This window comes from Bidens hawaiensis, unplaced genomic scaffold (genome assembly GCF_021521415.1).
Source record: "Bidens hawaiensis isolate Kalapana, Puna unplaced genomic scaffold, B.hawaiensis_p1.1 tig00009480_1, whole genome shotgun sequence".
NCBI classification, from domain to species: Eukaryota; Viridiplantae; Streptophyta; class Magnoliopsida; order Asterales; family Asteraceae; genus Bidens; species Bidens hawaiensis.
Window position 1 is genome coordinate 291,234 of NW_027491705.1, and position 26,019 is coordinate 317,252.

Below are 26,019 nucleotides of genomic sequence, written 5' to 3' on the forward strand. Positions count from 1 at the left end.
ACAACTGTTCTACTTGAAATCCAAGAAAGAATTTCATCTCCCATATTGCACTCATTTCAAATTTCTTCTTCATTACTTCTTCAAACTACTTGCACAGAACATCGTTTGTCGACCCAAAGATGATATCATCGATGTATATCTGCACGATCAATAGATGTCTATCAGCAGATTTGGAGAAGAATGTACAGTTGACGGTTCCTCTTATAAACCCGTTGTCCAAAAGATGTTGAGAAAACGTCACATACCAGGCTCTTGGCGCCTGATGGAGACCGTAGAGGGCTTTATCAAGGAGATACACTTTGTCTTTGTGGATCGAATCGACAAACCCCGGTGGTTGTCCCACATAGACTTCTTCATTGATCTTCCCGTTAAGGAATGCTGACTTCACATCCATCTGATAAACTTTGAAACCCTTCTAAGAAGCAAACGCAAGAAAGATCTGAATAGCTTCTAGCCTTGCAACTGGTGCATACACCTCGTTGTAGTCGATACCTTCCCTCTGATTAATTCCCAACACAACAAGTCTTGCCTTGTTTCTGATAATGATCCCATTTTCATCCCGTTACACGTGAACACCTATTTGGTGTTGATTTGCTTTTTATCTTCATGTAAGTCAACCAATTTCCATACCTCGAGCTTCTCAAACTGCATAAGCTCCTCTTGTATGGCATTGACCCAGCTTTATTCTGTTAGGGCCTCTTTTTACGTTTTCGGCTCAACCTGAGAAATAAAACAATTAAATGAGAATTGATTTTGCAAAGGAGAAATATTAGAGTAAAAACACTGGAGGTTCTGTTCGATTTGTCTTCTTGTTTGCACCACAGCATTCAGGTCTCCTATTATATTATCCTCGGGATGGTAGGATAAAGTTCTCGGCACCACCTCGGTAGGTACTGACACTTCAGTTTGGAGATTAGTCACATTCTCTTCAACAGCAATAGTGGATGGAGAAATGACTTCGATAATCTCCTCAGCTGATTCACCATCATCATCATTGGAGAAATGACATGATTCGTCTCTGAAAAGTCATAAGATTGAACATCATCAGGTACATCTTGAAGAACAGACACAGGAACATCAGGCGTTGGTACATTGTCTTCTGATAGCTGTTGATTGTATAACATCGTCAAAGTGTCATCAGAAAGACCTTCCTTATGGAGCTTTAAAATCTCCCAAACGCTCTCATAATCAAATAGCCGTGAATCCCCCGGTCGTAGAATGGTAGGAGTATATCTTTGACAATCCATATTTTGGACTTGGACAATCTTGTGGAGGCTAGGAATGTAGACACGTCTAAGTGGACTAGAATACCCTACGTAAAACCTTCAACAGATTTGGGACCAAATTTTACATTCGGTTTAAAAACAGTACACGTTGATCCAAACGGTTCAAGCCACTTCAGATTAGGTTTTCGACGATTAAGTAGCTCGAAACACGTCTTGCCAAATTTCTGACTGTAAGCACCCGATTGAGAGTATAACAAGCTACTGCCACTGCTTCTGACCAAAAATTAACTGGTAATTTTGAATCTGAAAGAATAGTTGGAGCCGTTTCAATCAATGTTTGATTCTTTCGTTCAGCAACCCCATTTTGCTGTGGAGTGTACGGTGCGCTAAATTCATGAAGAACTGGTCATTACAGTACTCAAGCATCCTGTCGTTCTTGAACTTCGTCCCATTGTCACTTCTTATTCGCCATATTGGTAGATTATACAAATTCTCCAGCTTCTTGAATAAGATCATGAGGGAATCATATGTCTCTTCCTTTGATTCCAAAGACATCACCGACGAAAATCACGAGTAATCATCAGTAACCACAAGTTAATAAAGCTCTCCTGTGATACTTTTGACATTTACTAGACCAAATAGATCTATATGGAGACATTCGAATGGTAAGTTGATGGTGTTGATAATTTTCTTTAGATGAGGTTTCTTTGTCTGCTTTTCCTTTTTACAGTCCAAACACTCTTCGCTTAACTGGAAATTTTTTAATTTCACTCCCTCTACTAAGTTCTTGTGAACCAGATGGTTCATCTTCCTCACACTTATATGTCCCATCCTCCGATGCCATAAAACTGACTCCCGTTCAGATGCTCTTGGGATGAAACATTGAGCAGACCCTGAAGAAGTTGATGCAATGCTTATGTTCATGACATAAAGATCATTCTCTCGAGGAGTACGCATAATGATCCACTCTTCAGGTATTTTGAAACCCGGTTTCAAAATCAAACACTCTCAGTCAGTGAAATGAGTAGAGAAGTGTTTATCACAAAATTGTGATATGCTGAGCAAATTATTGTCCAATTCTGAAATGTAGTTGATGTTCTTGAATGTTACTCTCCCATTCTTCAATGTGCCCTGACCAACTATCTGTTGTCCTTGGTTTCCAGCAAAACCCACATACCCTCCATGAACAGATCTGACATTTTTAAGAAGATGGACAGTACCCGTCATGTGCCTAGAGGCTCCACTATCCATTATCTAATGAGAATCGTGGGATCTTGGAAGACCCTGCACATACAGTTAACAGTTTTAGTGAAACAAGGAAACCCAAGCCTTCTTGGTCTTGGGTTGTTTGAAGTTTTGTATAACAACCTAACATTATCATAATCTAAATCACCAGTTAATGAATCTTCACTGGTCACTTGTGACTCAGATTCAGTAATTACTTTCTCAACAACCTCTAGTGGTTTAACAACTATTTTTACCACCCAGTTTTGACCCGTGGCTTGCCTTTTGTTATAAAACGATGTCTGAGTTGTTTTTGAAACTTTTGATTTTGAAACATCAGTTTTAACAACCCTTTCAACATCAATTTTAACTGACTCATCTCGTTTTAAGATTTTCACATTTTCAGGAACACTCACTAGTTTCTTCTCACTCACATAACCTAAGCCAGGTTTCTTGCTAACAGTTTTTTGAGCGGGATTGCGATCATGTTTATATCTATTGGAACAAGCGTAAAACACGTGCCCAACCTCATTGCATTTAAAACAGCATCTCCTATCAATAAACTTATTGATTTGAGATGTAGTTTCAACCTGATCACGTTCTGCCTTCAACCGATAAAACTCTTTATTCGATTGATTTCTAAAAATAGCTTCTTTTTCAAATTCAGATATCTTACCATGGACAAACACAATATTTTTTCTTGAAGTGGTTTAAATCGATGAAATTGCTTGTTATAAAAACTTGTTTTTGCAAATCTTTTTGAATCCACAACTTCCTTTTCTTTACCTGACCCATGATTCTTAATAGTTTCTTCGATTAACACTGATTCTTCCACTTTTACTCCAGTTGACATATCACATCCAGAACTTTCATTCTTCTCAGAATTAACACAATCATCATCAGACTTTGAGTTATCATGATGTGGAGTGTTGAGTTCCACATTTAGTGTCTTTTTGAAACCTTTTAGTTTTATGGGAATATAGGTATTCCATATAGGTGGAGGCACACCATATAATCCTCTTTTATGTTCTCAATCTCATTATCCTTATGTTTTGATGAATTTTTAGGGATAATGTGATCAAGAACATATGACGATGCAGCATAGCTTACTAGTTTCAAATTAATCCTTTCAGTCTCAATCTTGATTGTTTGAAGCTCAAGTTTGAGTGCTGCATTTTCGTCTAAGTGTGTGTTGATGGCAATTTGTTTGTCCTCAACCGTGTTTTTTAACATTGAAATGGTTTTTTGATCTTGTGAAATCTTTTCCCATAAATTCTTTTCATAAGTTTGAAGTTTCAAATATGCCTCATTAACAACATTCAGAACAAACAATGCTTTGTCATAGTGCATTTTCAACTCTGTAATTTCAAAAGTCTTAGAGTCACATTAATCGCAAGGCAATTCACATTTTTCACATAAACTTGAATTTATAATTACCTCATTTGCCATGAATGCATAATCGGTTGGTTCCTCGCTTGAAATTTCTAAATCTTCATCAGTCATGTCTTCAACAGTTCCATCAACTAACTTCTCCTTTGAATCTTCAACCTTACCGGGTGGCACTTCCTCGCCATTAAAGCAACCTGCAAAACTTATATATCAGGAGGAAATAATGAGGTAAGACAATCAGAAGGAACCGTGTGAATTCTGTCGTAAGTTCTTGGAAGATTGTTATCAGAGTCATCTTAATCAACCTCTTGATCAAATTTGTTAACCACTTTATCCATCAACTCTTTCTCAACCATATCCTCAACTAGCTTGACTTCAACCTTCTCAACCTTTTCACAATCCTCAACAACTTCAGCTATATTAACTTGAAATAGCGAGTTCCAGTTGAACCCCTTGTCCATCTGTGCAATAGCAACCTTTTGTTGTGATGTAGAGGCCTCTGATCTCTTGCCTTTGATTGAATCAGCCTCATTTTGAGAAGGACGGTGATAAATTGCTTGCTTATAATAATCCCTTCCAAATGGATTTGCAGCATTATCCTCTACATTCTCTTTTAAAATGTCCCTTTTCTTTGCATCGGAAACATCTTACTTTGGATTTGTCAAATCCCAGCTTTGAATTGGAACCATCCAACACATTTCTTTGAATCTTTGTGCTCTTCTTATCAAACTTGCCATACACCAACGAATGTCATTCATCTCCATCTCTTATGGGTCGATCTGATCATAATCTTCTTTTGTCATATTGTAGCAGCCAAACATTCATAAGATTCCAGAACTGAACCCAGAAATGCCATATGTTCCTTGACAGTTTCAGTGGTTAGGCACCCAGTATTCTTCAAATTTACAACAATGGTGCACTATAACATATTAAGGTCTTGTGTGTTAGAATCTTGAGATACTGGTATGGTCCCTGAGTAATTTACTATATTGTGGAGTAGCAGAAGTAGCAGGTACACTAGTTACAAAGGCTTGACCAGTTTGTTCAGCATAGAATGTAGTGGGAATCTTGGAATTTGAAGAAGCACTTGATTGTGAACTCTTGTAGTATAATCCCACACCTTGTGATACAACGGTTGATTTCATCTTTTGCTTCTTTCTAAGCTCCAGGTCATGAGCTTCAAGCTTCTTGATAAAACTTACAAGATTTATACGAGCATACGCAATAGGGTTTGAATGCTGAATCATAATAAAAGTACCCCATTCTTCAGGTAATGCATCCACAAGCTTATCAATTGTAACATCCAACTTTTGTTAAATAGTAAATAACAGAAAGTTTTATGATTATTTGTGTGTCGTTAAATTAGTCGTGTGATAAGTGTGGATTGTGAATGAGATTTGGGCTTGGGAATGGGTTATGGGCCATAGGGCCTATGAAACCCCTATAAATACCCAACCACTTCCCCATTTTCTTTCTTTTCCTTTCCAAGTATACACACACACACACTAAAACGCACACTTTCTCTCTAGCACCCACATCCGAATCTAAGCAAAAGGAAGGAAGAACCTCGTGTGTCAACGTCATCAACACCAAGAATCACGTCCAGATCCTCGAGTTGTTTCAGATCTGGACCGAACCCGAGAGCAGAAGGTGAGTTGATTAAAAAGGTTAAGTTTTGAGGTCGGATTCAACATGCAACTTGTTATTCTAGTGGATCGGGTCGTAGGAAGTTTGAAAAACATAAACTTGGTGAGTTATAACCTCACGGGTGTGTTATAGAACAAAAAGGTGATGATTGGACTAAGTAAAACACGGGTATACAAAGTTGGTACAACTCGAAACCCATAAAAAGGGTTCAGACGGGTTTTAAGGAAGGGTCTCGGGATAAGATGGCTCTAAAATGACAAAATAAGGTAATTGGGTCTTAATTGCATGAAAAAGAGCTTCGCATCGCATGCCATTCGAAATCCAAGAATTTCGCATCGCACGCGATGTGAAGCCAAATAAGCATGTGAAGCGAAATGGCCATGTGAAGCGAAATAAGCATGCGAAGAGAAATTGCCATGCGAAGTGAAATAAGCATGCAAAGCGAAATGGACATGCGAAGGGAAATGGCCATGCGAAGAGAAATGGTAATGCGAAGCGAAATTCCATGCGAAATTTCCATGCGAAATTCCACCCGAATCATTTTCTGATGCGAAATTCCAGGTCAGCTCAACCCTAGTCAGGGGCTCTGCCCCATGGACCCTGCTAGGGGCTACTGCCCCTAGACCCCGCTACCAGGGGCGCTGTCCCCGGACCCCTGTTCGTTGAGGGTTTCATTAACTTAGATGTAGGAAGTAGTAGTAATGCATAATTGACACACGTAATGTATTGTACAGTTAGCCGTGCACAACTAAGGAAGGGCATTACCATTAACGGCGAGAGAAACCAACTTCAGGTGAGTTCTAGCCCCCTTTATCTGCTATGTTTTCGGGGCTATGTGCGTACTTCTATGTGATAGATAATACACTTACTTGATTGGCAAATGTATGATACGTGAGTGGTTGTGTATTGAATGTATTATTACATAATGATTGTATGAACAAGTATATATGTATTTATAACTAGAAGATATGTAAAGTATGCACGTATGATAAATGTATGGTTATTCGAGGCAAAAAGGACCAGACCCTCATAATATCTGAGATGATAGGGACCAGACCCCTACAATATCTGAGATGTTAGGGACCAGACCCTCATAATATCTGAGATGATAGGGACCAGACCCCTACAATATCTGAGATGTTAGGGACCAGACCCTTATAATATCTGAGATGATAGGGACCAGACCCTCATAATATCTGAGATGTTAGGGACCCGACCCTTACAATATCTAAGATGCTAGGGACCAGACCCTTATAATATCTGAGACCAGAACCTCATAATATCTGAGATGATTGGGACCAGACCCTCATAATATCTGAGATGTTAGGGACCAGACCCTTATAATATCTGAGATGCTAGGGACCAGACCCGTATAATATCTGTGATGTTTAGGATAGAATAGCTTATGGTATACCATAGGGTTTATGAAAGAAAGTATGTAAGTACGTTTGCATGTATATAAAGTATGTACGAAAGAGGTAATAACAGGTAAGGTGTGAATACGCAGACACGTATGAGTAAGGATATGAATGTAATATATGTTAATTGATTAACTAGAACTCACTATGTGTAGCTTACTTTTAATATGCATGCAAGCAAATAGATTGAGGCAGCTGGCTTAAGGAGGGACACATGGCATGAGCTAAAGAGACTGGCATATTTGAAGAAGTGTCGTGGCTGTTTTATGTTAATGTTTAGTAAAAGACAACTTGTATGTTAAGACATGATTTGATGTTTTGTAATGAAATGTATGACGTTTTAATTATTCCACGAAAGTTTTAATTATTCCGCAAACGTTTTAAATAACTATGATTTTAGAACTGTGTTTATGAATAAATCCAACGCCAAAGTAGGGTTACCAAGAACGGGGCCTTACAAGTTGGTATCAGAACATAAGTTCGAGAGAAATAAGCATCCTACGTGCTTAGAATCAAACAGAGAATGGGACTTAAGAAAGTAATTAAAGAAGATGCCAGTCCGAGAATGCCATGTGTCTCCCAAGCAAGCCTAGAAAGTGATCATGATCTTGTGTATAGTAAATAATGGGTAAGAAAGCTAACTTAATAGCTAGATATAGAATTGCTTGTTTGTGTGAAGATGTGAAATGTGTGATCAACCAACTATTATACGTAGAAACTAGCACAAGTGGACTCACAAAGGGAAGTGTGTAGGAAACGGAGAGTACTATGATCAGCTAATCACAACTGGCCACTGTTATTACCTGTTACCCTTACTATCCTTGTACTAAATAGTTCCTAAAGTGACGACGTTTATGTTTTCCTATAGAATACGAATGGCTGGTGCTAAGAAGACTACTGGACAAGGGAGTCGCACGAGTCGACGTGGTAGACCACGTGTTACCCAAGTACCCCCCGAGCAACCGATTATCGAGTCTGATGGAAAAAGAAGTGTGACTATGCGAGATGAAGGGAATCAGCTCGACCCGGCGATTCAAGCTGCCATCACTCAGGCAGTAGCTGCTGCGATGCTGAATCACCAACAAGAAAAGTCAACCGCAAGCCATGCAGAAACTGTTGAGAAGACTGGAGAGGGTAGTAAGAAGGAGGAAGAGACTGAGAAAGAGGAATCAAGTGAAGATGGGTCTGTGAAGGTCACTGATGGTAAGAAAGGCAGAGGTGGGTGCAGCTACAGGTTGTTTAAAGGTTGCGACCCACCAAGTTTTCTAGTACAGGGGATGCAATCTCTACTCTCCAATGGATAACCGCAACGGATAACGCTATCCGAATTAGCGAGTGTCGCCCCAACCAAGCAGTGGATTTTGCTACCCAGTCATTTGGGGAAGAAGCTATGTTTTGGTGGGAGACAGTAGAGCAAAGGAAGACTGCTGCTGAGATCAAAGCTTTGAAGTAGGAAGATTTGAAGGTGATGGTTACGAAGAAGTTTTGTGTAGATGCTGAAGTTGAGAGGACGGAGATGAAGTTCCTGAATTTGAAGGCGGGAAAAATGACACACCGCGAGTACACCAATGAGTTCAATCGTATGTCTAGACTTGTCCTTGACATGGTAAATACTGAGGCAAAAAGGGTCAAGTGCTACCTAAAGGGACTACCACAAAATATCCGCACCTTTGTTCGTGCTAGTAAACCTGCTACTTTTTGATTCTGTTGTCAAACTTGTAGAAATGGTTTATGATGACCTGGCTGCGGATGATGTGGTGGTCGAAGAGCAGATATTGAAGAAGTGGGTTGATCCTGTTAAGCGACGTGGTACTCAAATGTGGAACCCCAGGAATAAAAAGTAGAAAGTGTGGGAGAAAAAGCCGTGCAAGACTTGTGGAAAAATGCACGGTGGTGAGTGCAAGTGGGGTAAGGGTAGTGATGTGTGCAATAAGTGTGGGAAGACCCATGTAGAGGAATGCAGGCAACGGTCGAATGCCTGTTATATATGTGGAAAGGTGAGGCATTACGCTAACGAATGCAATGCGAAACCCGCTTGTTACAAATGTGGAAGGACGGGTCCTATGGCAAGGGAATGCACTGAAGGTGAAGCTAGGGGAAGCAGTAAGAAGGATGCTGAACAGGCTAGGCCAAGGACCAGAGCCTACATGTTGACACAAGAACAAGCCTAACAAATCCCAGATGTCGTGACAGGTACATTTCTAATAAACGGTATTTCCGCTTCCGTATTGTTTGACTCTGGTGCGACCAGCAGTTTTGTAGCTACTCAGTTTTGTAAGTTAGCTAAGATGAAATGTTGTCGTGTGCCTGAAACTTTTATGGCAGAAACTGCTAATGAGACCTCAGTTAAAATTATGAGATTTGTTAAGAATTGTAAGATAGAATTGGAGGGACACGAATTCCCTGCTACCTTGTATGTAATAACCTTAGGGGGATTTGATGTAGTATTAGAGATGGATTGGGTGTCTGAATTCGAAGCTTAGATAGTGTGCAGGAGTAGATTAGTAAGAGTGAAGTCTTCGGATGGTGGTACAGTAATGATTTTTGGTGATAGAGAAAGTTCAGGGCTTAACATCATTTCGATGATAAAAGCCGAAGGTCTGTTAAGGCGAGGGTGAAGTGTCTACCTGGCGTATGTTGTCAAAGCTACGGCTGAGACGAAGGAAGTGAAAGACGTTCCTGTAGTGTGTGACTACCCAGAAGTATTCCCTGAGGACCTTCCGGGGTTACCACCGGAATGAAAAGTAGAATTCCAAATAGAATTGATACCAGGAGCACAGCCCGTCGCGAAAGCATCTTACCGTTTGGCGCTGTCTGAGATGAAGGAATTGATGTCCCAACTGCAAGAACTCCTAGACAAAGGTTTTATAAGGCCAAGTATTTCCGCGTGGGGCGCATCGGTATTGTTCGATAAGAAGAAAGATGGAAGCATGAGAATGTGTATCGACTACAGGGAATTGAATAAGCTTCCTGTGAAGAATAGATATCCGTTGCCACGGATCGATGATTTGTGTGATCAGTTACAAGGTGCAAGCTGGTTCTCACGAATAGATCTTAGATCAGGTTATCATCAGCTGAAGGTGAAAGAGGCAGACACCCCTAAGACAGCGTTTCGAACGCGGTATGGACACTACGAGTTCCTCGTGATGTCGTTTGGCCTTACTAATGCTCCTGCCGCATTCATGGATATGAAGAATAGGGTATGTCGGCCAATGTTGGATAAGTTGGTTATCGTTTTCATAGACGATATCTTAATTTATTCAAAGAGTGTCAGGACCGGGAGTTGGGTGAAACCTTCGGAAAGGTTGACAAGAACACACTGACTCGATTACCTAAAGGCCTGTTGAATATCCCGGCGGAATCAAGATATCCAACGAGTGAGGATGAAGGAGTGAAAAATAGCAAACACAAAACAATAATAGATTATCAATAAAAGAACATTCAAAGACAAAGATTCACTATATTTAATATATCAATAATGGAACAGTGGAAGGAATGTCTAGGGTTTCGTGTGATGGCGGCGGCTATACGAGGAAAAAAATAGAATATTCTTTGAAATGTTTCTCGTATTCCGTGTGTACCAACCTTATTCAAATCCGTGCCTTAAATGGAAACCTAGGACCCTATTTATAGACCCTGACATTCATTCTAGAAGTTCCTAATCATTACATAATGAAATACAAAATAATACAAGTGTTCCTAATCATTACATAATGGAAGATATTCCCTTCCAGCAGACTTCATCCTTCTTGACTGGTCCATGCTTTGCTCGAACTAGTCCATCGAGCAAGCTCATTCTTCTTGATGTCTTCAGTTATACTTATTCAGCAATCTTTAGCACGCTCGGATGTAAATCTTGCTTGGGAACTGAAAAGTGCTTGAAGTCCTTGCTTTTATCATGTGACATCTTCTTATTGCATCCATGCTTGTCCCCATGTGCTCGATCATCATGTGCTCGTAACACTCGGTTAAAACTTGTATGATCAAGCTGTTTGCTCGATTGGCAATCCATGCTCGATAGAAGAACACTCTTTCTCATTGTAGTGTAGCTTGCTCGAAGCCTTAACACTTAGAAGAATTAACCATTTAAGGTTCTGAAGACGTTGCTCGAAGTAGTAAAACCAAGCTCGATCGTCTATGCTTTCTCGAAGTCCATACTTAGTCGTTTTCTAAGGAGGTTGAGAAGATTCCAATCTTCCTTATCATAAATCTGACCCAACAATCTCCCCCTAATTGGAACAAGCTCAGATGCACCATAACACACCTGCGTAGAGTTACACATGTATCTAACATAAAATATATATATAATTCAAGAACATGTCATTTCATTACATAATTAGGAATTCTGCCTCTTGGGCATTACAACGTAAATTTTTACATCAAAAACACAAGTTAAACAAAATTACAAAGATACACAGATATAAAATCAATCATCATTGAGCTCCGTTCTGCTATCTCCTCCTCCTGCTCCTTTTGTCAGATCTTTCCTTCATTCTTTTGACGAGAGCTGCCCTTTGTTTGATCATGTCAAGTTCCACGGCATCGAAGGTGTCATTTGGAAATTTGGCATCAATCAAGTCTTGGAGATCTTGAGGATGCATGAATTGAAGATCATCATCATGTCTAATCACTGCAATAGGTATGCATGTTGCATTCCTCAATGAGATAGAATCATTATGCTGATTATATGAGATAAATGTTATTCGTCCATTAATCTGAACCAATGAGTTTGGTTCTCTCATCTCTTCCCTCATAGCTAAACACTCCTTCAACGTTTTCCTTTATCCGTGTGAGCTACTTGCTTGGGATTTCCTTCTTTTATCTTCAAACAGAAAGAGCTCCAGTGTGTGAACTTCATTGATTCTTTTGTTTATTTTATCTCTCTCTGCTTGACTTCTGACCTCCCTTTTCTTTTGATTCAGAAATGGGAATACCTTTTCTGATTGATCTTTAAGGAACTTTGATAATTCATTCCTTGGTTGACTAGATGGCTGACTCCTGATTTGATTGTCATATAATATCAACTCAGCCATCTTTGTAAATTGGGCTATTGTAAAATTTCTCAAATCATCTCTGAAGATGATGAGAGTTTCTTCTTGATCCTCAGTTATAACCCTCAAGGTCTTTGATCTTTTGTCGAAGAAGAGATGTGTGGGCAAGTTTAAGTTCCTTGGTGGCTCAGGCCTCACAACCTCAGACCTTGGGGTTCTGCTCAAGCTTCCTTGTGTGTTTGTGTTTGTTTGATGCAGCCTAGCCTCTTCATACCACTTCCTTATTGTCTCAGCTGTTTGTACAATTAGACTTGACATTTTTGATCCCTTTTTATGTAGGGCACTCATCATCTTTGCTCGAACTTCTTCTTCGGCTCTCTACTTTGCTTCCTGCAATTTTCTTCGTGTCTCTAAGTACAGTTTCTGCTCTCTATTGTATATTTCCATTAATTGTTCATGAGGCATGTTTTGAAACTGTTCCTCTGTCACTCCTTTCCCCATGACAATCTTCTTCAGTATTTCTACTCTCTAAGGATCCTCAAACCATTTTTGCACTTCTTCTTAGCCTCTTCTCTTTCCCTTGCTAATCTCGTCCTTAGCTCTTGTTCTCTTTCATATGCTTCCTGACTTTTCTTGTCTTTGTGAGACTCTTTCACAAGATGGATTTTTCTTTTCAGTTTTTCAAGAGAAAGATTAATCAAAAAGTCATAGCTGTATCCATACAATTGAAGAAATTTTATATCATTGTGTTTGGCTTTCAAAGATTCATACTCTGCTTAATAACTTACTTTCTTCTCAGTTCTCTTCTTGCTACTATCCGACTCCTTTAACACTTTCTCCCCTTCATTCTTCTTCCTCGATATCTTCTTCACATAGTCTGAAACGTCACTTACAAGAGTATTTCTGTAAAGCCTGTCTATTAAATCAAAGGATTGCAAGTTTAGGAATTCAGGCTTGTGACCGGCTTTAATCAAAGCTTCTCTTATAGAGTTCCTCATTCTCCACCCTTCAGCTTCTCTGGCTATGTCTTCTTTTGTTAGGCTTTGAAGATACTTAAGATCATAGTTCAGGCTTATTAGATAGTCTCTGTGTTCTCCTTATCTTCATTCTCCTCTTCTAAGTTAATTACTTCTTCAAGATTATGAAGAGTCTCAATCATTGGTTCTTCAAGTCTTTCAGATTGAGTTCTCTTTCTTTCTTCTAATTTGTCCTTCCTTATTTTGTATATCATCTTCTTCACTGATTTTTGTCTCTTGGACTTTGGTGTTTCTGTATCAGATGTATCTTTTCGTTTCAAGTGTGATTGAGATGGATTGGGAGTGTTCTGCTGATTTATTTCCACTTCTGGTCCTTCCAGTATAATTTCTTCATCAACTGACTCAGAGGTCTCAGATTCTTCATCATTCAACTCTTCTGACTTATGATCATATTCTTCATAAACTTCATATATAACAGGTTCAGGTTTGTCTGTTAGAAAGAGTTGGCTTTTCTACCAATATTCTTTCCTTTGCTCCTCTTGAGCCCTCCTGGTTGCAGCTACAGTTTCTGGACAGAACTCTTCAGGATTTAGTAAGATATCATAATGTGTTCTAAGCATCACTAATTGAGCAATGAATTTGACATAAACATTCCATGGCATCTTTGGTGCCTCTGGTTCTTCTCTTATGCCCAGACCCATTTTTTGTTCATTATCTTTTTCTATTTCAATGTCGACAGGTTCAATTTCAGGCATTTCAAGTTCAATTACTACAGGCTCTTCCAGTTCTTCCTATTCAGTTGTCACTAGTTCTTCAGAATTGTCTTGTTCTTGTTCATCAAAATTCATATTTTCTCTTAAGGCATCAAGTGTAGCCTTTATCGCTTCATCTGCCTCTTTCAGCCTCCTCTCATCTTCTTCTTCTTTCTCTTTCATGTTTATTAGTGCTTCAAGCACATCCTGATGGATTTCTTCCTCATCCTCTTGGTTCAAAGACTCTAACTCTTCAGTTATCAATCGCATAGCAGTCTTCACAGATTCAACATCTGCTATGTCTGGATCAATTATATTTTCTCTGTGCAATATGTCATCAGATTGAACATTGTGTTGGGCCAGGGGATGTAGATCATCATTAGTAAATTCAATCCCCTTTCCCTTTTCTTTTTTTTTTCATTATTTCTTCTTCAATTTCTTCTTCTTCTTTTTCTTCTTCTTTATTCTCCCCCTCAACATCCGAATCTCCATCATCATATGCTTGATTTAGCATGTTTAATGCATTTGATGGTCCAACTTCCACAACTTCCTCATCCGAGCTTTGATATAGTTCTCCAATCACCTTAAGACTTTTTGCACCTTAAGGTTTCTCCCCTGTTTTGGTGCATGTGAAGTCTTCTCAACCTCGGATACATGAGGAATCTTTGACCCTCTGCTTTCTTTGTATTGGACACCAACCCTTGAAAGATAAGTCTTGAAATGTTAAAGGGTTGCTGATAGAGTATTGCAACTGTGAGAGTCCCAAGTTCTCTGCTCAATAAAGTCCAAGTCCCTCTCCAAGGAGATAAGGACTGGATCACGTGATGAATTAGGAACCTGTAGAGGAAAGGAAAACTTCCCTTTTGAAATTGTCCCTCCTTAACTCCTCCCTGATAGCCCATAGTCTCTTGAATGACTCTTAGTAACCTTGGGACTAAGTAGGACGGCTGAGCCTCAAAATTGTCATTAAGGTCCAGTGCAGCTCTGATTAAGGCTTCTGCTATCTCAATGTCATCATGTAGAACCGACGCCTCAATTTCTTCCCCATTGACGTCATTAACATATGTTGCAGACCCCCAAAAATCCGAAATATGATTTCTGTATATTTTGGGGTTGTTAGTTAAAACCACCCTCAGATTGGAGTTACTCAAAAAATTTATCATTGGCTCCAACTCTCGGTTGTCATCCTCGATCTCCAACTGAGCACACATATTATGCCGCTTTTGAAATTTGAAAGCCATCAGTTCTGCAAAAACAAGAAGAGTTGTCAGTACACAAGGATGCATAACTAATATATGAGAATAGATAGATGATTAATGGCGTCTTCAATAACTTGTTCCGTAGTAATATGTGTACCTGCAAGAACATGCAAACAGTTAGTCCGTAAATCAATTTGAAACCCTAATTTCAAAATTGGTGCAACGATAATCGAATAACGATGTCTTACCGAAGTCGAAACAGAGCTAATGGTTGTAATCGAACTAAAATCAAGCAAGTATTAGAGCAATCGAGCAAAAGGAAGATAGCACGAGCAAGAGGGTTTTTTATGGTTAGGTTTTAAAGAGAAAGAAATATGTGAAAAAGTTTCTAAGTCCCCCTTTTATACCTAACGTTTGGATGGTACAGTACCTTGGTTTGTCGTCTAGTGCACGACAGTTGTCATTTAATTCAAAATTTAATGTACCTCCCTTGCTCGAGCATACAGCCAAGGTAACAGCTAGCTCCCATTGTACATGAGTACATATACCACCTTTGCTCGATGTACTTGGAATATTCTATCCTTGATCACTAGTGTACTCGAGACAGATTGCTCGACTAGACTTGTGCTCAATGCCTTAGCCAAATTTCTAATGATAATCATAGTACCTGCTCGAGTATTAAGTCATACTCGAGGTGTAGTGTGCTTGACTATACTTATCAAAATTTAGTCAATACAAATTTCTGAGACAAACCAGTAATCGAACTTTACTCGACTATACATCATGCTCGAAATACTTATAAATATATATCCTGAAAATGGCCTATGCTCGAGATGCTTTCTTAAGTGTTAGAGCCTTTGCTCGACTAACTTAGAGTGCAAAAGCTCAATGTGCTCAATGTACCATTATGCTTGAAAGCCTTAACATATTAAATCATTCCTATGCCTGTACTCGAACTCAAAACCTAAGTGTCTAGTCCACAAATTTGCTCGAACTACTTAACAAAGTGATCCATTTCCTTAAGCTCGAACTCTGATGCCAACACCTTCTGAACACTTCTATGCTCGAGACACTTAAATGTTTCCTACCATGCAAACATGCAAACATGCTCGAAACATAATGATTTTCATGTCATATCAGATGCTCGAAAATAAAATGCATGCTTGGAACACTTAACAGCAAATTTTCAGGTCATGCTCGAAACAGATAGTCAATTCATGCTAGAAACAGATAGCCAATTCACAGGTCACATGGAATGATCGAAGCAGTGATATATAAGCAAGCACAGTCTCTATGCTTGAAACACAATGATCTTCATTTTGAGAAGTACAACTGTTATTTCATTAATCCAAGACATGATCAATCATGTTTTGTGCCCAAAATTTCAACTTTTCATTAAGAATCATCATTGTAGAACAGTATGTTAAATCGAGCAATCAGTTTAAGCAAAGTCAAGGACCTTTCCTCAATTGCCTTCGGCTTCAGCAAATTGATCTGGGACCTTGTTTCGGTATGAAAAATAAAGAAAATCTCGATTTCCACCCTCCTTCATGGATTGACAAATGCTGTCCCAAGCAATCCAGTGGTGCCTGTGCAATTCACTTGAGTGAGACAGAGGAGAGTGGAATTTCGGAAATTGTATCTGATTAAATCCATGTATTGTGGACATTGCGTCTATCTCGGAATTCAATTGTGCTCTCTGTCCCTTCTTTCACAGAAAATCGAGACGCGAATTAATGTACTTTAAGGTGAAATAAGAGATCAAAATCCAGTTCAGATGGAAATTCATTTTAAGTCATTTGGAAAGATCTCAACATGAGATCAAATTATCTAATTACTGTCACACCATTTCTTTTCCAGCCTTATTATGACCTTTGTCAGGTTGACACTAGGTGGAAGCACTTAACATGATTCTTATAACTTTCGTGATATGCTTAAGATTCAAGAGCTTGCGTAGGAATGCTTACACTTTGGACTTCAGGTTGTTCCTAATCTCTTCTCAAAGCTTATTTAGCTTTCCCCAATCACCCCAATTTGACTTCAACCCCCTGATGCCTTGATCAAAATATTTATTTATTTGAGCAGTCATATATATATATATATAGATATCCGACTTCAAGGTTAAACGTTGGACTTACAAGCCATCCGGACTTACATGCCTTACATTCAGAGTGTTTAGGACTTATTTAAATGCCCCACTCCTGTAGTTCCCTTGGTGCCCCTTAAAGTCAAGATATTTTATTTATACTTAATAATTTTTATTCTTATTTTCTTTATAACGCTCATATTTTATTTTATTAAATTTTGATTTTGATAGACCAAGACAGCAACAGGCTCGTGTATGATCGGGTAATCGCCTTTCTGCCTATCATTCGGAGAGATGTGTAAGGAAACATACCTTGATCATTGGATGAAACACCACATCAGACTTAGCACAATTTTTAGGTTTGTATCACATCAGTCACTACACTCAAAAACTTTTACCATTTTAAAAACCATTTCCTTTTGAATGTTCAATTAAGAAATATTGATTTTCAAAAATAGTGTTGTCATTTAAGCATGTTTAATAAGTACACATTATCACAGTATCAAAACACATTCATTCAGACAGTAGAAATCATTCAGATAATCACATGAGTCTGTCGAGCATGCTCAGAAGTTCATCGGGCATACTCGAAAGTCACTCAAGCAAACTTAAGATTTATCATTTCAAGTATTGTGCTCGAAAGACTTAGTTGAGTGCTCGAGCAGTATACTTCTGCTTGAATTACTTCAAAAATTTTCACAACACATGTCCATGCTCGACCACCAGTAACACATCATTTGTGCTCGAGTTACTTTGAGTAACCTCAAGTATGGTTTGTTTGTGCTCAAAGAGCATTAGACATACCATGCAGCACAGAATTATGCTCGAAATACTTGAAAAAGGTTTTTCAAGACAGAATTCAATGCTCGAGCAGCTGAGCTATGACATATGTGCTCGAATGACTTAGAATAGTCTTTCAATAGCCTTTGCTTGTTCTCGAGGCGTAACATGCACACTATCAAGCACAAATTCATGCTCGAAGTACTTAGAATCACAGAAATACATCATACAGGCACATATCAAAGTACCAAAAGCTGTAATTAGCAGTTCTATCAAAATTTCCACGCAAAGACAGTCACACACATGATTCATGCAATTTGAGTAATCATTCAAGCATAACAATTCATCATGCAAACATTCAAGGTGAGTAACACAGATAATCAGTAAGGACCTCACTTAAGCACACATCCTAAATCAAACTTCATTAGCATTTATCATTCCTAGGCACTTTAACAGAAAATGAAACCTGGTTTTATCTAAAGGTTTGGTTAATAAATAAGCCAAATTGTCATATGTATCTACCCTTTTCATTTCTATCAAACCTTTTTCCTGACAGTCCCTAATGAAATGATGTCTAATTTCAATGTCCTTGGTCTTAGAATGTTGGACTGGATTCTAAACAATAAACATAGCAGCAATATTATCAATTAAAATAGGTGTAAGTAAGAAATTCAAACCATAATCCAGCAGTTGATTTTAAATCCACAGAACCTGTGCACAGCATGCGGAGGCAGCAATATACTCAGCTTCAGCAGTAGAGATTGACACTATAGTTTGCTTCTTGCATTGCCAAGACACCAGCCTTTTCCCTAGAAACTGGCATCCTCTAGAGGTTGATTTTGTACTCATGTTGCAACCATCATAGTCACTGTCTGTGTAGGCAATCAAATCAAAGGAAGGGTTCTTTGGATACCAAATCCCCAAATCGGGTTTTCCATTTAGATATCTGAAGATCTTTTTAACTGCTAGCATATGTGAAACCTTAGGGTTAGCTTGAAATCTTGCACAGACACACAGCAAACATAATATCTGGCCTAGATGTTGTGAGATACATCAATGATCCTATCTTGGACCTATATTCATGCTGGTCCACTGGCTCCCCTTTTTCATCAGATACCATTTTCTCATGTGTGTCCATTGGTGTGGACACCGTCTTGAAGTCTTGACACTGGAATTTGTTAAGAATCTCTTGTACATACTTTGATTGATTTATGAAGATTCCTTCTGCTTTCTGTTGTACTTGTAGTCCAAGAAAGAAATTCATTTCCCCCATTGAGCTCATCTTGTACTTGGATTTCATTACTTGCTTAAACTCTTTGCACATCCGTTCATTTGTAGAGCCAAAGATAATGTCATCCACATACACTTACAGCAGCAGCAGATCTTTGTCTCTCTTTTTGTAGAATAGAGTCTTGTCAATTGCTCCTCTGCAGAAACCATTTTCCAACAAATGATTTAAAAGCTCATCATACCAAGCTCTTGGTGCTTGATGTAGTCCATACAATGCTTTGCTGAGCTTGTAAACTTTGCTGGGATGCATTGGATCTTTAAATCCAGGAGGCTGAGTGACATAGACTTCTTCATCAATTTTTCCATTTAAAAATGCAGATTTTACATCAAGTTGATAGACTTTAATGTTCATTGATGCGGCATATGCAAGAAAGATTCTGATAGCCAGTAGCTGTGCAACTGGAGCAAACACTTCTTCAAAGTCCACTCCTTCTTCCTGTAAGCATCCTAGGACCACCAGTCTTGCTTTGTTCTTGATTACAATTCCTCTTTCATCCTTCTTGTTTCTAAAAACCCATTTTGTACCAATAGCATACTTGCCTCTGGGCTTGTCAACCAAGTCCCATACATGTAAGTCTCTGAATTGGGCTAATTCCTCCTGCATAACTTCTACCCAGCTGTTGTCTTTCAAAGCTTGGTTAATGTTCTCTGGTTCAACTTGGGATAAGAAGCAGGCATACATGCAGATGTTTGCCTTTTTAAAAGAACTTCTTGTCACTTTTTCATGCAAGTCTCCTATTATGTTTTCTGCAGGGTGGTTTCTTTCAACAGAGGTGGTCTGCACAACTTGTTGTGCAGACACTTCTGTCTCTAGATTTGTCATGTTCAACTCAACAGATTCATCTTCAATTCTCACTTGAGATTCTTCATTTGCTTGAACTTGATTGATCTATGATGATGATGCTTCAGTTGACCCAAATTGTAGAGAGTCAAACAACGACTGGAACCTATCTTCAAATTGATTTATTCCTTCAGTCTGAACAGGTTGTTGACCTTGATTGGGTTCACTCTCTACTTCACTTGGTCCTTCAATAGAGACTTCCACTGCATCATCTTGTCCATTCATATCAACTTCAGCAGCTTGATTGTTGTTTCTTTCAAAGTTAAATCCATGAGATTCAGGAGGAACAGATGACCATAGCTTGTCCAGATCAACTTGTCTTTGTTTTCCTTTAACTTCAAAGCTGGTTCTGTACATGCTATCATCCATATCTTTAATGTAGATTTTGAAAGAATTGATCATCTTTACCAAGTCAAAGAGCCACTTGGGTCCTTCAATATTGTTAAAATGGTTTTCATTGAATATTATATCTGAAGATTCAATGACCACCATGTGCTCCTTTACATAGACTCTCTAAGCCTTTGAATGAGATGAGTAACCCACAAAGAAACATTCTGGTGATTTTGACAGGAATTTGTTTAGATAGTCCTTTGTATTCAACAGTGAGCATCTGCATCCAAAAGGCTTCAAGAACTTCACATAAGGCTTTCTTTTGAAGCTAACTTCATATGGAGTCTTGTTTTGAGCCTTGTTCAGTAGAACCATGTTCTGCACATAACATGCAGTGTTGATTGCTTCTGCCCCAAAAGTGACTGGCAAATTTGCATCAGCAATCATGGTCCTTGCAGCTTCAATCAATGTTCCGTTCCTTCTTTCTGCAACACCATTCTGTTCAGGAGTTCTTGGTGCGTTGTATTGTTTAAAGATTTCCTTAGAAGTGCAGAATTCATCCATAATTCCATTCTTGAATTCTGTCCCATTGTCACTTCTAATGACCTTTACTTTCCTTTCAAGCTGATTTTCCACTTTTAGCACATAGGATCTGATCAAATCTGAGGTTTCATATTTGCTATCCAAAAAGTATGCCCAAGTAAACCTTGAATAAGCATCGGTGATCACCAGGCAGTATCTTTTCTTCCCAATACTTGGAACACTTACAGGACCAAATAGATCCATGTGTAACAGTTCCAATACCTCATCAATGGTGTTTATCATTTTGCTCTTGTGTGAGGATTTGTGTTGTTTCCCTTTTTGGCAAGATGAGCATTTTTCTTCTAGCTTGAACTCTCTAGTGGGAAGGCCGACAACATGTTCACCTTTCACTAGCTTGTTCATGTTCTTCAAATTTACATGCCACATCTTCCTATGCCACAGTTTGGTCTCATTTTTAGTGGCTTTGGAAACAAAGCATGATCCACCTCTAGATGTAGCAGTATTCATTCTTAGCTCATAGAGGTTGCCATTTCTTGGAGCCATCATCATGATCATTACAGTTGGAATCACAAACTCAGGCTTCAAAATCAAGCAGTGTTCATCATTGAAGGCTACCTTGTATCCTTTCACACACACTTGATAAATCCTTAGTAGGTTGTAATGTAGTCCTTCAACATGCAGCACATTCTCAAATGATACTTTGCCATTTGTGAGTGTTCCTCTTCCAACAATCTTCCCCCCATTTTCATCACTCCCAAAGGCAACCGGCCCTTCATATTTTTTTTCATAGTTGATTAATGCATTCTTCTCACAGGTCATGTGCCTAGAACATCCACTGTCTATATACCATAAGTCATTAACGTTCAAGGACTGTTCCTTCACATACACATAAAACAAGATTAGTTGGATTCTGATTTACAAACTGTAACAGTTTGTAATTCTGTGTCAGTTGAAGATTTATCAGGTGTTGGAGCTAGAACTGGAAGTGGGTCTTCATACACAACTTCACATTCTTATTCTGATTCTGAATTTGACCCATCCTTCATAGCTTGTGACTTGATTAAGTTTTCAGTTTGCTCAATCACATAGATCTTCTATTCAGTCACCTCGTTCTTTGTCTTCCACTGGAACCCTTTTGGTTCAAACCCCTGTTTTAACAAAAACTTTTCATCATCATTAAGAACTCCTGGTCGTATCTTATCTTTTCCCTTATCAATTGACCTTTTGTTCTTCTCAGCTTTATGTGACTCTTTCTCATTTTCCTTGATTTTCAAAATGGTATTGAGTTTCTTTTCAAGGATCTGCTTTTGTTCCTTACGACCAGATGGTTTTCTATTTCCACTCAAGTATTTCTCATACATTTCTTTGTAACTCTTCATATAAAATCCACTCACCACATCAGGAATTTCAAAGGTGTCCTCAAGAATCCAGCAAGAATCAGTGTGATGTCCATAGGCATCACATTTCTTGCACCAGACCTTGGCAAAACTTCCCATATCTTCAAGCAATTGTTGGTCTTTGATTTTGTCACTGGGTTTGGGAAAGTCAAAGCCTAAAGAGGTCTTTGGACACAAAGTGTTGGAAAAATCCATCTTGATTGGCTCACTGATGTCAATTATTTATGGATACTTTTCTTTGACGAAAACAATTTTCTTCAACTTGAATGGAGTTCTTGATGAGCTTCCTTCTTCTTCTCTTGAGTGTCTTCTCATTGGCACATAATCAACATCCCCAATATCAAATAACTCATGGTTAGAGAAAACTGGATAAATTGGTGGATGTGACTGATCATAAGAAGATTTCACAGTTTCTTCTGTTCTTTTCTTGATATCAGGCTGTGGTCTTGCACATATATCAAACACTACATGGTGTCTTCTTATCTTCTCATAGTGCTTTATCAACTTTGGAGTAATCTTTGGTAGAAGAGGAATCTTATCACCTTTCTTTTTGCCTGATCCTTTCTTCTTCTTGCCCTTGGATGACTTAGAGCTTCCACAGCTGCAGTTGCTGTCTTCATTGGAGTACTCACTCCACTTCATTCTCTTTCCTTCCAATTTTTCATTTTTCTTAGTCTCCGGTTCCTCACTCTGCTTCACTGCAAACTCTCCATTCTTGTCTACAAATACATCAGCATATTGCTTCCTAAACTCATCCTTATCATCAAAGACATTTTTGAATAGCTTAAGATATTCATTTCTGCTCTCCTTGTCTACTTTCAGTGGGTAGCTATCACAAAAAGGTGGTGGCACCTTTTTATATTTCTCTTCCTCAGTCATTTTATCAACATAACCCACTAAATTTCCTGTACAAACAAGGTTCTTCAAGAATTCCATTTGAATCAGTAATTCAACATTCTTCATTTTCTCTTCTGCATACATCTTCTTCAACCCTTCAATTTCAATTCTCATTCTTGATTGGGTTTAGTATACCATCATACATACCTCTTCAAGCCCCTTGATTTGACTTTCATAAGTTGCTTCAGTTGCTTCATTGACCTTCAAGAAGACTTCCTTTCTCCCATACTCAGTTTTTCACTTTCCAATCTCCTGATTTAATTCATCAATGGTAATAAGATGATCAGAAATTGAAATATCAGATTGTACCTGAGCATTTGAGGATTCAGCCTTGTCATGCACTTTGGCCATAAATGCAACATTTGCCTTCTCCATTTCAGCTGCATGATTACTCCAATCAAATTCCCCATCCCGTGACACCCTGGTTACAGCAACATTTCCCTAGTCTCTTTGCTGATTCACATTGTTCTGACTACTTCTGTTTTGATTTGTGTGAACCTGCATTTGATTGTTTCTTTGAGGTTGAAATGTTTGTTGAGGGAGTCTGTTTGGATTCTGATAGGGGTTTTGGTTGGTGATCTGATTTCTTTGTTGCTGGAAATTCTGATTCTGGCTCTGGTAGAATTGATTTTGGTTTACTTGATTGCCAGCCTGCTTTAGCATGTTACATTCTCTAGAAAAATGTTCTGGTTGTTGACAATTATAGCAGATGACCTTTGATTTGTCAAAGCCGATTCTTTCATTTGGTCCATTGAAGCTTGTTCTACCATTCCTGTTATACAACCTTTTGCTTCTTACTGCTAGCATGGCTGCTTGCCACTTTATGTCCATGTCCTCTAAATCATCAGCATCTATTTGTTCTAGATCTTCTTGCACAATGCTTGTGTTTATCAGATTCTTGGCCCAAAGGCATGATATGACTCGGTAAACATGGAGAATAAGGATTGGTAGTCTGCTCCTTGATTTGGTTGTGCTGTAAGAATATTGGGTGCCCATTTGTTGTGGAGGGGTGTCATCTTCGATCAGCTGAACATTGAATCTTGATTGACCACTGCTAGTTGATCTTGTTTACGATGGTTCCTCAATGATAGGCTGACGGTTCTTGACTGAGAGGTTGCCCATTGGTGCTACAAGAGCATTGTTTACTTGAAAGCTTGGCTTGTCCTCTCGAATCATATGATTTTCAATCATCTCATGTTCTGCAGCCTTGAGAAAGGCAATCACATCATCGAACTTAAAATTGGGAAAACTAGCTTTTTCTTTGATAAACTTGCTGGCAGTGTACCATTCACCGGACAAAAATGATAGAAGCTTTTTGTTCAGCTCAAAGTCAGAGATCTGCGAATAAGTCGTTCTTATGTTGTTCACAATTGTCATAAACCTCTACAACACTGATTTCAGTCTTTCCTCGTCCTTAAACTTGAACCTGTCTAGTTGCTGCTTCAGTCTATCTTTCTTGATGTCCCTTAATTCAGTATTCCCTTCAAACATTTCGATAATTGCATCATACATACCCTTTGCAATATTATGATGATTAACAGTTGTCAAAATCTCCCAAGAAAGCCCTAACTTCAGCATAGACAAGCTTTTTCATCCCGTTTCTTCATTTTTAGCTCAACGGTGGTATTCTTATTTGCAGCTGTTGAAGGAACGTAGTTTCCTTCAGTGATGGAAATCCATAGCTCTGGGTCGTTGTAGTTCACAGCTTCTTCGAAGAGCACCTTCCATTTGATGAAGTTTTCTTGTCCTAGCAGTCTTAGAATCTTGTTGGTGGAGACTTCTTGGTCTTCCATTTCAGCAGATCTGGAATTTGCAGTAGTGAAAACAGAGTAAAGCTTCAAGCTTTTTCACAACCTTCAGTCCCGTGGTCTTCATCGAGCTTACTCAAGCTCTGATACCACTTGTCAGGACCGGGAGTTGGGTGAAACCTTCGGAAAGGTTGACAAGAACACACTGACTCTATTACCCAAAGGCCTGTTGAATATGCCGGCGGAATCAGGATATCCAACGAGTGAGGATGAAGGAGTGAAAAATAGCAAACACAAAAAAATAGTAGATGATCAATAAAAGAACATTCAAAGACAAAGATTCACTATATTTAATTTATCATTAATGGAATAGTGGAAGGAATGTCTAGGGTTTCGTGTGACGGCGGCGGCGGCTGTACGAGGAAACAAATAGAATATTCTTTGGAATGTTTCTCGTATTCCGTGTGTACCAACCTTATCCAAATCCGTGCCCTAAATGGAAACCTAGGACCCTATTTATGGACCCTGACATTCCTTCTAGAAGTTCCTAATCATTACATAATGAAATACAAAATAATACAAGTGTTGAGTCCTCGAGCAAGGTAACAATCTTGCTCGAGCAAACTCACTATGCTATGTATGCTCGATGAGTGTCCTCGAGCATACTTTACTTAGAATATTTCAGTGAAGATATTCCCTTCTAGCAGACTTCATCCTTCTTGACTGGTCCATGCTTTGCTCGAACTAGTCCATCGAGCAAGCTCATTCTTCTTGATGTCTTCAGGTATACTTATTCAACAATCTTTAGCATGCTCGAATGTAAATATTATTTGGGAACTGAACTGTGCTCGAAGTCCTTGCTTTGATCACGTGACATCTTCTTATTGCATCCATGCTTGTTCCCATGTGCTCGATCATCCTGTGCTCGTAACACTTGGTTAAAACTTGTATGATCAAGTTGTTTGCTCGATTGGCAATCCATGCTCAATAGAAGAATACTCTTGCTCATTTTAGTGTATCTTGCTCGAAGGCTTAACACTTAAAAGAATTAACCATTTAAGGTTCTGAAGACCTTGCTCGAAGTAGTAAAACCAAGCTCGATCGTCTATGCTTTCTCGAAGTCCATACTTAGTCGTTTTCTAAGGAGGTTGAGAAGATTCCAATTTTCTTTATCACAAATCCGACCCAACAAAGAGCGAGTCTGACCACGCCGAGCATCTAAGATAGGTATTAGAAGTATTGAAAAAGGAGAAGTTGTATGCAAAGTTCTCAAAATGTGCATTT